A 13,733-nucleotide genomic window follows, 5' to 3' on the forward strand; every position below is an offset into this window, starting at 1 on the left:
GCCAAGCCCCTGCTTTAGAGATGGGGAGACTGACGTTAAGCGTCTGCCTTCGGCTCAGGTCATGATCCCGGGGTCCTGGGATCGAGTCCCACATCGGGCTCCCTGCTCTGCGGGAAGCCTGCTTCTCCCTCCCCCACTCCCCCTGCTTGTGTTCCTGCTCTCGCTATGTCTCTCTCTGTCAAAAAAATAAATAAAATCTTTAAAAAAATAAAAAATAAAAATAATTTAAAAATAGAGATGGGGAGACTGAGGCCCGGGGAGGGGAACCCCACCACAGCCTCTCTCCCTCGGTCTGACGAGGTCCCAGGAGGAAGGCAGGCCAGCCCTGAGGGGTGAGCAACCATGCTGTTGGCCTGAGGCTGGTTTTCTGGCACCTGGGACCTGTTGTGCGGCATGTGGGCAAACCCAGGTGGGGGTCCCCCTGTCCCCCCGGGTCACGGTTTCTCTCTCCTCCTCATCTAAAGGTCTCCCAGACAAGTTCTAGGGGGAGAATGAAACAGGCAGACATAGCTGGGGGGGAATGAAACAGGCAGACATAGCTGAGGCCCAGCCTGTCACCTGGACCCTCCAGGCCCCACCGGGCAGTGGGCAGGCTGGTGGCCGGAGCTGCACCGAGGCTCTGATGCCGCCCAGGCCCTGCCTTGCTGGGCGTACGTCCCCCAGATCTCTAGCGCGGCCAGTCTCCGACTGACTCGCTCTCTTGTACAAAAGAGTTTAAAAGCTCTCTTGGAGCTGCTGAACTTCAATCTCCATAAACATTTCTGTTGATAAATGCCAGGATCCACGTGGTGGGTGTTTTGAGAGACTGTTTAGCCACGTGCTGGCACATTAGGGAGACCCAGACAGCTCTGTCCCTGATTCTCTGTGTAACCTTGAGCAAATCCCCACACCTTTTTTTTTTTTTTTAAAGATTTTATTTATTTATTTGACAGAGAGAGACACAGCGAGAGAGGGAACACAAACAGGGGGAGTGGGAGAAGGAGAAGCAGGCTTCCCGCCGAGCAGGGAGCCCGATGTGGGGCTCGATCCCAGGACCCCAGGATCGTGACCTGAGCCGAAGGCAGACGCTTAACGACTGAGCCACCCAGGCGCCCCTCCCCACACCTTTTTAAAAAAAGTTATTATTTAAAAAATTTTAATTCCAGTGTAGTTACTATACAGTGTCATATTCATTTCACGTGTACAATATAGTGATTTAACACGTCCACGTATTACTTAGCGCTCATCAAGCCCACACCTCTCTGAGCCTTGATTTCCCCGAGTGTGACGTGGAAGACGTACACCTCTACTTTGTTGAGCTGCTCTGTGAAGTAAGGGAGAAACACCGGCCTGGCGCACAGTAAGCCCTCAGCTAAAGGTTGCTGTTCTTATCTCTGACCCCTGATGGCTCTGAGGCCAGGCTGGTTTGGGAAGGTTTGAGGATGTCAGCCAGGGTTCAGTGAAGACCCGGGGACTCCCTAGGGAAGGAAATTTAAGATTTCTGCCTCCTGGCCCCTGCCGCTGCAAAACTCAGCTCTGCTGTTAAATATTCTCGTCAGTTTCTTTTTCAAGCTTGCTTTAGCTATTCGGGGAGAAAGGGGAATCCTTGTGCACTGTTGGTGGGAATGCAAGCTGGTGCAGCCACTCTGGAAAACAGTATGGAGGTTCCTCAAAAAATTGAAAATAGAGCTACCCTATGACCCAGCAATTGCACTACGGGGTATTTATCCCAAAGATACAAATGTAGGGATCCGAAGGGGCACGTGCACCCCGATGTTTATAGCAGCATTATCAACAATAGCCAAATTATGAAGCAGCCCAGATGTCCATGGACTGATGAATGGATGAAGAAGATGTGGTGTATATATATAATCAATACAATTACTTAGCTATCAAAAAGAATGAAATCCTGCCATTTGCAGTGACATGGATGGAACTAGAGGGTATTATGCTAAGTGAAATAAATCAGTCAGAGAAAGACAAATATGATTTCACTCATATGTGGAGTTTAAGAAACAAAACAAAGGAGCAAAGAGATAAAAAAAAAAGAGAGAGAGAAAGAGGCATACCAAGAATCAGATTTTTTAAATTTATTTTATTTTTTTAATTTTAATTTTTTTTAAAGATTTTATTTATTTATTTGACAGAGAGAGACAGCGAGAGAGGCAACACAAGCAGAGGGAGTGGGAGAGGGAGAAGCAGGCTTCCCGCAGAGCAAGGAACCCGATGCGGAGCTCGATCCCAGGACCCCGGGATCATGACCTGAGCCAAAGGCAGACGCTTAACTGACTGAGCCACCCAGGCGCCCCTCAGATTTTTTTTAAAGATTTTATTTATTTATTTGAGAGAGAGACAGAGAGTGCATGAGCAGGGGCAGAGGGAGAAGCAGGCTCCCCACTGAGCAGGGAGCCCAACATGGGGCTCGATCCCAGGACCCTGAGATCATGACCTGAGCCGAAGGCAGATGCTCAATGGACTGAGCCGCCCAGGCGCCCCAACAATCCTTTCTATGACTGAAGAATATCCCACTGTGTGTGTATATTGTGTTTCGTGTGTCTACGGACCTGTTGGGAGACAACTGATGTGGCTGTTGTGAATAATGTCGCAGAACATTGGTGAACCAGCATCTGTTCACGTCTCAGAGATTGTAAAATGGCCCGGTGGGGACCTGTTTCCTCCTTTGTAAAATGAGCAACTGGGTGACTTCCTGCTCTAAGAGTCTGTGAAATGTATCCGCTTCCAAAAAAACTAAGGGGGAGGTGAGGGTGAGGTCAAAGGTCATCCGACCCTCCGGAAGGACAGGGCTTGTGGACACAGCTGCAGCCCTGGGGACAGGGGCTGGACCTGGAGGGGATGCCTTGGGTGGAGCAGTGCCGGGCATCTGCTCTCAGCCTTGGTGACAGGACCCCCAGCCCTCAGCTGACCCCCACCGCGCCTGGGATGGCAGGGGGGCAGGGAGGCCTGGCCCCACCACCCAACCGGTCCTGGGGGGTCCAGGGACTGAACGAGCCCAGGGCAGAGGGTGGAGACCGGCAGCCTGCGGGTTGGACGTTGCCCACGGGCGGGTTTTGTTCAGGGGCTTGGCGCTGGCTGCCCGGGAGCCTGGGTGGCTCAGTGGGTTGAGCGCTGGGCTCTTGACTTTGGCTCAGGTCCTGGTCCCGGGGTCCCGGGGTCCCACTCGGGGCTCGGCGAGGAGCCCGCCAGACGCCAGCGCCCGCTGCCCCTCCCTGCGCATGCGCACAGGCGCTCTCTCGCTAAAATTAAAAAAAACCCTCAGTTGCCAGCATTTAAAAAATCAGGAGTTTTTAGTTAAAGTCCAGATTTGTGATCCCTTTTTAACTACAGTCAGAGGAGCTGGTGGGCTGGCCCGCGGGCCCTTCGGATCCAGCCTCACAAGCGTCCATCCCCGGCCCCTCGTCTGCCTGCCCCACGGTGCCCGTTCAGCTCTCCTTAAATCCCTTGTCAGCCCGCCTTCCTGAGCTCCAGAAAGTGAAAGGTCAGAAGTGAGGTGCTGGGGCGGGCTGCCTCATCCGTGTTCCAGCTCTATTATTCATTAGCTGTGTGCCCTTGAGCAAGTGACTCAACCACTCTGTGCCCAGTGCCCTTATCCCTAGGATGGTAACACAAGACTTTCCTCCCAGGGCGGTTGTGCGGCTTCAGTGGGTACACACACACACACACGCACACACACACGCACAGCGCTTAGGCAAGTGGCCAGGTCGTGGGCAATGAGAAGGGGCACGAGAGCAAGTGGCCGCGAGGGTGCTGAGCCCCGGCCCGCAGCACAGACGAGCCGGAGGCCCAGCCCTGCTCTTGTTAGCTGTGTGGTCTCCCACAGGCCACGCATCCAGCCAGGCTGACGGCGCTTCTGGTCCTCGGAGACCCCACGAGCCCCACAGTCATTACCGTGAAGTGCCCGCTGAACGCTCTTGGCGCCGGTCCACAGCACTCCCCAGCCCCACGGCCCACCCCTTGCAGAGCTGGCCGGTGGACACTGATCCCACCGGCTGCGAGATTGAGCTGAAAAGAACAAAGAGGCTCTGCTGGGCTCACAATGGCACCATTGTGAGCACACGGGGCTCACAGTTTCCTTTCTGTCCTCAACCTGCACAGATGCCCTGGAGGGCCCGGGTGGGAAGGCGTGGGAGCCCTCCCAGAGTTCTGCCTGCTGTCCCAGAGGTCAGAGAGGAGGCACAGCCCGCAGGACCCTGGTGTGTGTGGGGGGTCTCCTTGTTATGCGGATGAAAAATCTGGGCCCAGAGTGGGAAAGATACTTGCCTGACGTCACGGAGCAAATGGGGGGGGTTGCAGAAGCAGGAGGCCCCTCTGCTCCAGGCCTTACCTCCCCCGGGGCTGTTAGAGACTTAGACTTTAGACATTTGACCTTTTATCCAAATGAAGTTGTATATTCTGTCACTAAACACACTGACAAGATGTAAAAAAGTAAACATTTATCTTGCAACTTAAATATTTAGAATATATCTAAACTCGTATCCTGTTTTGGCATTTTTCCCCTTCTTTTTAAAATAATAGCTTATTGAGATATAATTTACACACTATAAAATTCATTTTTTTGTTCCTTAGAGGGAAGGGGCTGAGGGAGAGGGAGAGAGAGAACCCCAAGCAGGCCCCAGACCTGAACACTGGGTACAGGTTTTGTGGGGACATGTTTTTGTTTCCCTTGGGTCCATGCTAGGGGTGGCCCTGCCAGGCTAGAGGGTAATTCTGGGCGCGACCTTCTGGGGACCTGCCTGCCGTTCTCCAGCTCCGCGGCCAGGTTCCATTCCCGCCAAGCATGTAGGAGGGTCCCTATTCCTGTCCTTCCTCACCAATGCTCTTGGCATCTATTGGCTTCCTGACAGCCTTTGGGGAGTTTGGCAGCAGCGTGGCCCTGCCTGACCGCCAGGCCACCCCGCCCCACCCCCACGACGCCCAGGGGTGGCCCTGGGCTGCTCCTTCCCTACGGCAAGCCTGTCTCCTTGATATGAATGAGATCATTGGTGGAGAACACCTGGCAGGTGGGGGGCACCAGGGGTGGGAAACCAGGTCCTCATCCTGCCAGACCCACAGCCCAGTGAGGCAGTCAAGTGCCCTGTGGCACACATATCCGTTCGTGCAGGCTTCTCTGAAGTCCAGCGGGCAGTTTGCAAACCGCAGGCTGTAAGGGTGCCCAGTGGGCATTTGAACCCAGCTGGTCTCAGGCCAATGCCCATGGGCTTACTCTCTGCACACTGGACCGAGGGACAGCGTTGAGTCAGAAGGGAGTGTGGTTGACCTTGGGTGTGCAAAGAAGAGTGTGTTTGCCATCTGGGAAGCAGTAACGCCTTCCTGGGGAAGGGCCTCCTGACCAGGGTCTTCTAGGATGGAGCTGGGAAGGGAGACTGGGGAGTGAGACACCAGGCCCATGAGAAGGGCACTTGGCCTCCTGGAGGCCTGCAGACACATGGCTCTGCTCTTCCCAGCTCAGTGTGGCTGCAGCCGCAGGCACGGGGTGGGGGCGGGCGGGGGTGGGGTGGGTGTCGAGGCCGAGAGGCGAAGCAAGACCCATCAAGACCAGGCAGGTCTGATTACGGGGTTCAGACTTCGGACTTCATCCCGAGGCAGTGGACAACCCTGGAGAATTTTAGGGGAAAGATCCGAAAGATGGTGCTGGCTTCAGAGGTCTCCCCCAGATCACCGAGGAGTCTGGTTTAGCTGCGGCTGGTACCCAGAGGGGAGAGGGGAGGAGGCCAGACTGGTTCTCATCTCAGCCGTTTCCATGGTGACACTAGAAGATGGTAGGGTTCCTTTGAATGAAATATCCCTACTGAGATTTCAAGTGTCTTTGTGTTTCAGGCTGGCCTGGATCCTGTCTTGGAACAGAGAAGGTGAACGGAGAGGGGGCGGGGCAGGAGATGCTCGGGTCAGGTGGTGTGGGGCAGAGGGGCCCCGTCGTGCTGCCGGCCTGTGCAACCTTAGCCCCCCATCCTCCATCCCTCCATCCTTGCCCCCAGGCCTCCCAGGACCAGCACCTAATGGTAGTCAGGTCATGCCTCTTGGGAAGAAGAGCTTTTCTCCTTGTACTCAGGGAGCTTCTATGGAGACCAGCACTTTCATTCTGGAGCCTGGGCGGTCACTAGTTCATGAGCTCCTTAGGGACCTCCTGAAGCCCTTTCTCACTCCCCCTACCCTCATATTTTGCAGCTGAAAAATAGAGGTCCGCATTTGGGAAATGGTTTGCACGAAGGCTAAACATTGCAGAAGACCTGCCTCAAAAAACTAAACTTAGAATTACCCTAGGACCCAGCAATTCCATTTTGGGATATATGCCCAAAGGAGTTGAAAGCAGGGATTCCAACAGGTATTTGTACACCAACATTCAGAGAGAAGGTGAAGTAACGCGGATGTCCGTTGACAGACGAGATAAACACAAGGGGGCACATGCACACGCTGGACTATCACTCAGCCTTAAACAGGAAGGACATTCTCACACCTGCTACAACATGGATGAACCTTGAAGACAATATGCTTGGAGAAATAGGCCATCACAAAAGGACAAGTACCGTATAATTCCACTTGTATGAGGTACCTAGAGGGGTCGAATGGCAGGTCCCAGGGGCTGGGGGAGGCAGAGGGGGACCTAGTGTCTAATGGGCACAGAGCGTCAGTTTGGGACAATGAAAGAGTTCTGGGGACAGATGATGGTGATGGTTACCTGACTACATGAATGCACTTAATGCCCCTGAGCTGTACGCTTCAAAATGGTTAAAACAGGGAATTTTATGTATTGTGTTATTTCATCACAATTTTGAAAACAAGAAACACGCATACACAACTTCCAAAGGAACAAAGATCCAGGTATCTTTGGTCCCAGAACAGTTCTTTCTGAATAACAGGCTCTATTGAGCTGTATCATTTTGGTCCTGGTACCCCAGGAATTAGTTTGGTTTAAACAGCTTAATATCGAGGGTACTTTCAGCTCCACAACGATCAGCTTTCCTCCTTTGCCGGGACTGCTAAGAAGGTGTGGACCAGATTTGCAGTCCTCTTATACATGAGAAGAACCCAGCACTTCTGGGTTCTCATTTCTGTCAGCCTAATTGTAAAGTAACGTATGAACACGGAAAATGTTCATTCTCCAGTCATACCTTTGTTTTACTTTCTTTTTTCTTTCTCATCTATTTTTTTAAATAACATTTTTTATGATTATACAAGTATATATATGCATTTTAGGGAGCTAAAGAATAAAGACAAACAAAAATTCAAAAAGTAAAACTTGGGATTCCTATTCCCCAAGTGTCACCATTAATATCTTACTATGTGGCCTTCTTTTCCTAAGAGGAGAGATTACATTTTGCCTGCAATCTCCTTCTTTCAATCAGCCACCTCCACTTTTCTCCTATAGTGAATTTTCAGCTCATCTGATATTCAAAATATACTCACTTTTCCCCATGGATCCCCAAATCTGATTGATAGCTGGTTTATCCAGAACAGTGTCTGATCCAGGATCACCTATCTGCCTGTTATGGCCCTTGGGCCCCTTCATCTAGCAGAAATCATTTCTAGGAATACAATACTCAATGAAGACCCTGGGCCAGTTGTCCTGCAGGTTTCCCATCTTCTGATTTTGTGTTACTGCTTCCGAGTGGTGCCATTTGTCTGGTTCATCATGCCTCTTCACTTCCTATGAACTGGAATTAATAGCTAATGGCTGGCAAATACACACAAAACAATTTTGGATAGAATAAATAATTACCCCTGATCCTGTATACTTCGAATTGCGTTTGTACCAGAGACACATGCTCCTGTTGAGGATTTAGTAAAGCCACTAGCAAAACTCAGATGAATTTCTCAGGGTGGTGACAGCCAATCTGTCCATTCTTCCATTCAACTGCCCCTCCTGCATCTAGGGAGTAACATGGGTCCTGTTACTTTGATCGTTGTGTATATCCAGTTCCCACCAACTATTAATGTAATGGTTTAACTACAATTTGATCATCCTTGTTTCTAAAGGTTTGTGAAATTATGCTTTTACTCATCCTACATGTGTGTTTTTTTGTTTTTTGTTTTTCCTATGAAGTAGAGCACTCCCTCATCAATGGGAACTAGGTGGTGATGAGAACTACAGTTCCTACTAGAAAAGCAAAATAAGTCTTTGATTTTTCAGTTTTAGTGGGGAGAGGCTTGAAATAGTGTCCCTTCCCACACTGAGGTGTTACCAGTCTATAGGATAAAGGTCTTCACCTTTTAGGTCTGTAGGCGAAAAACACCATATGGCATTTTCAATTAATTTCTGAGACTGCTTAGTTTTTCCATAACCGTCTACTGTGTGAACAATATGGCATGGCTTGGTTGCAAAATCCCATAAAACCTCAGAAAAATTCCAGAAACCTCAAGCGCACACGGGCCCCCAGAGGCCAACTAGCTCTACTATTGTGCCTTGGGCTCTGAGCTTTTCTGCAGGATATGCGTCCACGCAGGTGTCCAGCACCTCCCCTGCCCCCCGCATCGGGGGCGAACTCCTGCCCCGGGGGTCTCTGGGAGGGCCTGGAGCAGGTGTCTGGCGCTTCCTAGGTCCCCCTGCATGGCGGGCGAGACTCTCGCCCCGGGGCCTCCAGGATGGACGCGAGCAGGTGTCGGGCACCTCTTAGGCCCCCCTGCATGGGGCGGGCGAGCACCTGCCCCGGGGGTCTCCGGGATGGACGCGAGCAGGGGTCCGGCACCTCTTAGGCCCCCCTGCATGGGGCGGGCGAGCACCTGCCCCGGGGGTCTCCGGGATGGACGCGAGCAGGGGTCCGGCACCTCTTAGGCCCCCCTGCATGGGGCGGGCGAGCACCTGCCCCGGGGGTCTCCGGGATGGACGCGAGCAAGGGTCCGGCACCTCTTAGGCCCCCCTGCATGGGGCGGGCGAGCACCTGCCCCGGGGGTCTCCGGGATGGACGCGAGCAGGGGTCCGGCACCTCTTAGGCCCCCCTGCATGGGGCGGGCGAGCACCTGCCCCGGGGGTCTCCGGGATGGACGCGAGCAGGGGTCCGGCACCTCTTAGGCCCCCCTGCATGGGGCGGGCGAGCACCTGCCCCGGAGGTCTCCGGGATGGACGCGAGCAAGGGTCCGGCACCTCTTAGGCCCCCCTGCATGGGGCGGGCGAGCACCTGCCCCGGGGGTCTCCGGGATGGACGCGAGCAGGGGTCCGGCACCTCTTAGGCCCCCCTGCATGGGGCGGGCGAGCACCTGCCCCGGGGGTCTCCGGGATGGACGCGAGCAGGGGTCCGGCACCTCCGCGGCCCCCGCCCCCACGCCCACTCCCGTCTCCAGGCCGCAGTGGGGGTCCCCTGTGTGGCCGGCCTTCCCTCTGACCACTAGAGGGCCGTTTGCACATTTTATCAGACAATAAAAGTTTGTGTGCGCGGAATCAGAAACGAACCGCAATGTTGAGAGTAGTGAAAAACTCTCCCCCCAAAATATGAAAAATAAAACTAGTGAGAAACATCAATCTCGAGCAGGTTAGAATAGTCCTATTCCTTTGAAGGGCTCCAGAAAAGAAGCGGCTTCCGCCTGCCCGGCTAGCTCAGTCGGTAGAGCATGGGACTCTTAATCCCAGGGTCGTGGGTTCGAGCCCCACGTTGGGCGGCTGCGCCTTTGCTTTTCTAAGGAGCCCGCGGGGCTCGTCAAGCCCGGTCTCACCAGGGTGTTTTCCATCCACGGTGCTCCCTGCGACCTGCAGCTTCTCGTTTTCAAACGATGCAACACGTAAAAAACTGCCAAGACTTAACCGGCTTAAAAAGGGGGACAATCAGGCTGGGGAACATTTTCATCCTCTGGGTACACAGGTCACGGTTACGTGGGGCAGAAAAACCCTCGTCGCAGCGCGCTCTGTGTGAGGCCAGTGAGTCGGATGTTAGGGACACGAGGACTGAACATTAATGAGGTTGTGGGGTTCTGCCAAAACGTCTGAAATGTGTATTTTTAATTAATATTTAATTTATAATTACTTAATATTTAATTGAGTGCTGTGCAGTATTGATTAGTTTGGAGATCAGCAGTGACTCGAGGGGTTTATTATGCATATTGATTTCCTGTCCTTAAATTCACTTGCTTTCTGCCCTTGGGAAGGGCCCTGGTTATCGGGGGCTGTTTAAAGCCCCCCACCCCCCAAGGACGGTTTCAGTGATCAGCTAATGGGGTAGCTGTTGTGAACAGACCGTTAGGACTATTTTAACGTTTTTTCCCCCAAAGTTAGTGATTCAAACTGAACATTTTTCCATCTGCCATTTGGGAGTCTCAAAAGACCTTTTCCTGCATAGGTTTTCCTAAAAGAACCCAATTTCTTAGGGGCAAAACGTGGCTTTTATGTTGACAACTGCAAATGTTTTATCTTAGATACTTTCCATCCTTCCTAGCAACTCCCAGACATTCTCCACAGCCACCGGATGCTGTTATCATCAATTCAAGATACAATGTCAGACTCTGGAAGAAACACACGGAAAATTTCAGCATCAGAAATGAAGATCGCTAAATACCTCTATTATTACAGTAGTTAAAAAATCTTTAGGTGATGCGGGTGATGTAGAATTTTTCAAAAGGCAAAAATCCCATCCGTCAGAGAAGAGGTAAACTGGTAAATTGACAAGAAGTCAATGAAGATATCACCCAGCTATTGATTTATTGATTTTTCATTCCAGTATAGTTAACATACAGTGTTATATTAATTTCAGGTGTACCGCACAGTGATTCAGTAATTCTGGACATTACCCAGCGCTCATCACCGTAAGTACACTCTTTTCCTCAGAAGTATTCATCATGCATCTATTTTATTTATTTATTTATTTATTTATTTATTTATTTATTTATTTATTTATTTATTAAAGATTTTATTTATTTGACAGAGAGAGAGTGAGCACAAGCAGGGAGAGCGGCAGGCAGAGGAAGAGGGAGAAGCAGACTCCCCACTGAGCAGGGAGTCCGATGCGATGCGGGGCTCAATCCCAGGACCCTGGGACCATGACCTGAGCCGAAGGCAGATGCTTAACCGACTGAGCCACCCAGGCACCCCCATGCATCCATTTTAAATTGAACACTGTGTTATGGGTTGAATTGCACTCCCATAAGATGCATGTGTTGAAGCCCTAATCCCCAGTACCCCAGAAGACAGCTTTATTTGGAAATAGGGGTTTTGTAGATGTAATGAATCAAAATGAGTTCATACTGGAGTAGAAAGGGCTCTCAACCCAGTACGACTGGTGTCTTTATAAAAAGAGGGAATTTGGACACAGACACACACCCAGAAATGCACATTTTGGACACAAGAGAGAAGGCCATGTGAGGATGTAGGCAGAGGGTGGAGTGTTTCCACTAGGCAGGGATGCCAAGCATTATCAGTAGAACTAGGAGAGTCCCCGAGCAGGTTCTCCCTACCGGGCTCAAGAGGAAGCAGCCCTGTCCACACCCTGATCTCAGACTTCTGGCTTCCAGAACTGTGAGACAGTAAATTCCTGTTGTTAAGCCACCCACTCGTGGCACCTTGTGATGGTAGCCCCAGGACACTAATTTAATCAGCATTCTATTAGGAGGTGATTTTGATTTAAAATTTATTTTTGAATGCTCTGTATTAAGTAATTACCATTCATCTCATTTCATTTCATTTTAAAAGCGTTAGGAAAAGCGATGGTTTGATTGGATGCAAACGTTCAGCTCCAGGGAGGGAGTTAGGGTCACAGTTCCATCAGAAGTAACATTTAAAAATGAGCTTGATCTCAAAGGATGTTTTTTTCTTGTTGCTGGCTGGTGATTTATTATGTTGACTGATGATTGATTACTATTTTTGCTAAAAGAATATATTCAAAGATATGCCAAATCAAACACACTTTACTCTCCCATGGAACTCGTATTACAAGACTTGGCATTCAATTATTCTATTAATGATTCATTTTAAGAAAGTGCGCTAATTCTCTGTGGTTCAGTTTCTTTAACAAGCAAAGGGCAAGAAAAAGAGAGAGATAACTTACAAATGAAATGCAAAGAAATGAGTGAACTGTGTCTGGATCCTGATTTGAACCAACCACTCGTAAAAACACATGTATGACCACAATCTGGAGAATCTATTTGCTGACTGGATACTTGAAGATACTAAGAAGTTATTTATTTTTAAATGTAATAACAGTATTGTATTTTAAAAAAGAGCACTGTGTGTTATAAATAAGTGATGAATCACTTGTGGTGAGCACTGGGTGTTGTAAATAAGTGATGAATCACTGAATTCTATTCCTGAAACTAATATTACACTGTATGTTAACTAACTGGAATTTAAATAAAAATTTGGAGAAAGAAAAAAAAATAAAAAAGAGATGTGTACTCACTTGTTTATGATGGAAATAGATCTCATATCTGGGATTTGTGTTACGGATTTTGGTGGAGAGAGGAATGGTCGGTAGCAGCGAAACAAGATTAATAACTGTAGAGGCTGAGTGATGCATACATCATCGTAGTACCCCCTCCACTTTTGTATGTATGTTTAAATCTCCATAAATTTAAATACTATTTGATTATGCAAAAACAAAATTGTCTAACCTCCTTAGCCCAGTGATCAGATTTAGCATCACTGATGAGATGCACAGACATCCTGAGTCTCCTGATGTGACCCAGATGAGAAGTACATAGCATCACCTATAAGATATTCTTGTCAAAAACACTCAACTTAGATCTAATCAAGGCTTTAGACCTAACTTTAAGCTTATGGAAAGTATAAGGAGAAGAGACGTGAGTTAAGTAAGGTCGTGAGTAAACAATCAGACAAATCCAGAACGTCAGACATTCAAAAAGGCTCAGGTTCTTCAGAAAGCAAATGTCATGAACACGCACTAATACCTTTAAAAATAAAGTGTGTATGTGGGTGGACTGTTTTGTGCAGGGGGCCCCTTCCCACCCTGCAGCAGTCTGGTGAGGTCATCGAGCTCTTTTCAGAATGATTTCAAATGTACAAAACAAAAACACATAGGATGATAAAGGAAAACAATTCTACTGAAATAAAGTTATCAAAATATCTTAAAATATGGTAATGTACATGCTTCATTTCTAATGCATTAAATAACAAGATCTAGCAGCAGGTCTAATAAGCACAGTAATTTCAAAATCATGATGAATGTAAATGACAGCTTGGAGATATACACAAGAACTGTCGTGTGACACGAAAACATCTGGTTTATATTGTGGCAAAGCCAAAGGTGTTGCTGATATTGTTGTAGTTTGTTTCTTTCATTTTTAATGAAAGGACAGGCTAAATTTCACTTTGAATGTGGTGAAAATAAAGACATAATTTTTTACTTTTGAATTGTATCCATGGATTCCTACCGTAAGAACTTCTGGCCTAGATTTAAAAAAGATTTAAGAGATTTAACAACCAAATGCAAAATGTCATTTAATGGATTCAGTTTTGGAAAAAAAAAAAAAAGCAACAAATATACAAATATTTTGGGAGCCAGTGAGGAAATATGGAATGGGAATTAAATGATTTTAGGGAATCACAGTTAATTGTGTTGTGTGTAACAATGGTATTGTTTTATATAAGAGAACACCTTTCTGTGTTGGAAGTACATACTAAGGAAACCAGGCATGGTACGTCGTGTATTATTCTTTCTAGTTGTCTGTATTTTTTTTTTTTAAGATTTTATTTATTTGACAGAGAGACACAGTGAGAGAGGGAACACAAGCAGGCTTCCCGCCAGAGAGCCTGATGCGGGGCTCGGGCTTGATCCCAGGACTCTGGGATCAACAACCTG

The 13,733-nt window shown here is 48.9% G+C and overlaps 1 non-coding gene across 1 annotated transcript; it reads left to right on the forward strand.

The window, feature by feature from the left end:
• The first annotated feature begins 9,515 nt into the window (after nt 1-9,515).
• On the forward strand, nt 9,516-9,588 carry TRNAK-CUU (transfer RNA lysine (anticodon CUU)). Its single transcript has one exon. It is a non-coding gene; the product is annotated as a tRNA-Lys (tRNA).
• The last annotated feature ends 4,145 nt before the right edge of the window (nt 9,589-13,733 follow it).

The sequence above is a fragment of the Mirounga angustirostris genome, unplaced genomic scaffold (assembly GCF_029215605.1).
Source record: "Mirounga angustirostris isolate CCGP_5_RB_7025 unplaced genomic scaffold, mMirAng1.0.hap1 SCAF_9, whole genome shotgun sequence".
Taxonomy (NCBI): domain Eukaryota; kingdom Metazoa; phylum Chordata; class Mammalia; order Carnivora; family Phocidae; genus Mirounga; species Mirounga angustirostris.